The following is a 3892-nucleotide window of genomic DNA, read 5'->3' as shown; positions in this document are numbered from 1 at the left end:
TCTTTCCCTCCTCTATTGACTTCAGCTGCTGTTCTTACTGGATTTAAACCTATCCCACTAAAGTCTTTACCAATTTGCTGACAAATACCTCAGTATAATTAAGACCAGGTCTTACATGTGTATTTGTGACCAGGGATTGTGATGTACAATATAAATAAGTTGTAAACTCATTACATACCCTGCTTCTTTGAAAATATTCAGAAATTTGAGTGTAACTAAACTAGACATTTTATGAAAACACTCCGGAAAGCAAGTTAAGATGTTGAAAGTATAATCACATAATTATAGGGCTGGAATATATCTAAAGGTTGTCTATTACAACCCTTTGTACAAAATTAGAATTCACTGTTCCTAAACTCTCTCAGAAAGATACCCATGCAGCCCCTTGAAAACTTCTAAGCAAGAAAATTCCAGCACTTCTAAGGAGAAGTTTTTTCAGTGTCCTATTATTCCAAGAAATAGCAAATTGTTGTTTTTTCATGAGATTAGATCTAAGCCTCCTTTGCTGCAGTCCCCATTGCCACACGTGCCTTGCTTAGCAAGAAACAACAGTGTTTGCCTATTTGTTTCTGGAAGCCTTTCAAATATGTGAAAATTTGATCGGCATATTTTCTATTTCTACATACAACTTACTAACAAACATGTTAAACAGTGCTGGGCACAGAACAGATGCCTGTGAAAGCCCACTTGAGACCACTTGTCATCCTGATATTGGTTCATTTATGAGTTACTCTTTACTAGCAGTTACTCAATCAATTACCTATCTGCCTAATAATAAGTCTATCTAGCCTACTTAAGAGAATGGCATAGTGGACCATGTCAAACGTCTTAAAACTCAGGTAACAGTAGATCTACTGCATCAAACAGGTTACCCTGTCAGAGAACAAGGAAAGGCAGAAGGCAGGTTAGAGTCGCACCTTATGCACTGAATTATTTCAGATGCATAAGCTTTCACAAGCAAAAGCTCTCTTTGTCAGAGCTGTTTTCCAGCAGAAAAAGGAAAATAAAATTGTTTGACATGATTTATTCTCAATAAATCCATATTGGCTGCTAGTGATCATCTCAGCCTCCAGACAGTCACAAACAGACTTTTTAATACTTTTTTTCCAGCAACTTCCCAGATATTGAAGTCAGAGTGAACTGTTTATAATTCTCAGAGCCCTCCTTTTTCTGTTTTAAGATGAGTGCCCTGTTGGCCCTGTATTAGTACAATCTCAAGCAGAATGTGAAATAAATGCAAGTGTAACCCAACTATATATTTTATTAATATAATGTGGATTATTATTTAGAGAAAGCCCAAAATGGGGGTCAAAAAGTCCCAAACTCTGAAAAAAAATTGGTTCTGGATACAGTTTTTGGGAAGTTTTCTCAATTGTTTTATTCCTAAAGGGAAACACCCCCTACTCCCCAAGAACAAACAGCAGCCTGTAAGTAGGAGCTTATTTTTCAGTACACCCCATTGCAAATCTGTTTCAGTTATGACGTTTTGTTTTTCTGAGATTGTAATTTCAAACCCAAAGCATAAAATAGTAAAGCTGTTCATTCCCTTATCAACTTTTCAAGGTTCTCCTCTGAACACCTACATTTCTGAGTTCTTTTTATCCCTTAGTTTAGATTTGAATTAATGCCAAACCCCAAGACCTCAGAAAGGTAATCACTACAAGGTTGTTTACATTTTATATTCTGGTGTTCTGCATATCTATTTAATATAACAGACCATTCAAACACTATTATTTTTTGCCCCTGCATAAACTGCGAAAGGCATCAAAGTAAGTAAGACTGAGTGAAAATGTTTTACCTGCATGATCTTTTATGCTTATTTTTTCCTTTCAGTAACAATTTATTTTAATGATAACTCTACTGTTTTGAATTCACAGTACGCTACCTATGGAATAACCCAAGTCATTCACCAAATGAGTTCACTGGGATTAGTGCTACTCTAAGAAATCCTAAATTAATTAATGAGGAGAGGATTCAAATGAAATGTTACTCTGTTTTTGCTAGGTTCATAAACAATCAAAAGGAAATTCCTCATACACAATGCATATGTGGTGGGAATTGGATGGACAATATACAACAAGACAAATAATTATAAATCTTCTACTCAAAATACTGAGCTGATTTTGCAGAAAGCCTGGGAAAACATTATCTTAACTGAAGTTCAACATTATTTCCTTGCCATTCATAGTAAGGGATGGTGACAGTGATGGCAACTTTAGAAAAATGGAAAGCTGCTGATCAAATCTCATTTGAGTAAAAGCTAAATGTTTAAAAGCTCTGGTAATGAGGAGGCATGTCTACACAAGTCACTTACTGCACAGTAACCTAACATGGAGCAGTAGCACATCAGGCAAAACATGTGCTAATATGGTACTGTGCAGTAGTCTTAAGCTACTGCACAGTAAGCATCACTAAAAAACCATGCGGCAATGCTACTGCGCAGTAACTCAAGTTACTGCACACTGAGTTAGTACCAGGCCATCCAAGTACTAAACTTAATGCGCAATAATGACAGCGCATTAATGAACGTGTAAATGTGCCCAGAGATAATCAAATGTATTACTCTGCAGATGTTAGAGGTATATTGCTCCATGTAGGCTTGAATACAAAAATATCATAATATATACACACACACATACACACACACACATATACACATATATATACACACACACACATATACACATATACACACACACACATACACACACACACATATACACATATATATACACACACACACATATACACATATACACACACACACATACACACACACATATACACATATACACACACACACACACACACACATATACACATATACACACACACACATACACACACACATATACACATATACACACACACACATACACACATATACACACACACACATACACACACACATACACACACACACATACACACATATACACACACACACATACACACACACATATATACACATATACACACACACATACACACACACACACATACACATATACATACACACACACACATATACACATATACACACACACACATACACACACACACATATACACATATATATACACACACACACATATACACATATACACACACACACATACACACACACACATATACACATATATATACACACACACACATATACACATATACACACACACACATACACACACACACATATACACATATATATACACACACACACATATACACATATACACACACACACATACACACACACACATATACACATATATATACACACACACACATATACACATATACACACACACACATACACACACACACATATACACATATATATACACACACACACATATACACATATACACACACACACATACACACACACACATATACACATATATATACACACACACACATATACACATATACACACACACACATACACACACACACATATACACATATATATACACACACACACATATACACATATACACACACACACATACACACACACACATATACACATATATATACACACACACACATATACACATATACACACACACACATACACACACACACATATACACATATATATACACACACACACATATACACATATACACACACACACATACACACACACACATATACACATATATATACACACACACACATATACACATATACACACACACACATACACACACACATATACACATATACACACACACACATACACACACACATATACACATATACACACACACACATACACACACACATATATACACATATACACACACACATACACACATATACACACACACACATACACACACACATATATACACATATACACACACACATACACACACACACA

Source organism: Alligator sinensis, unplaced genomic scaffold (assembly GCF_000455745.1).
Source record: "Alligator sinensis unplaced genomic scaffold, ASM45574v1 scaffold308_1, whole genome shotgun sequence".
Classification (NCBI taxonomy): Eukaryota; Metazoa; Chordata; order Crocodylia; family Alligatoridae; genus Alligator; species Alligator sinensis.
Note: the sequence above shows the minus strand (reverse complement) of the source record.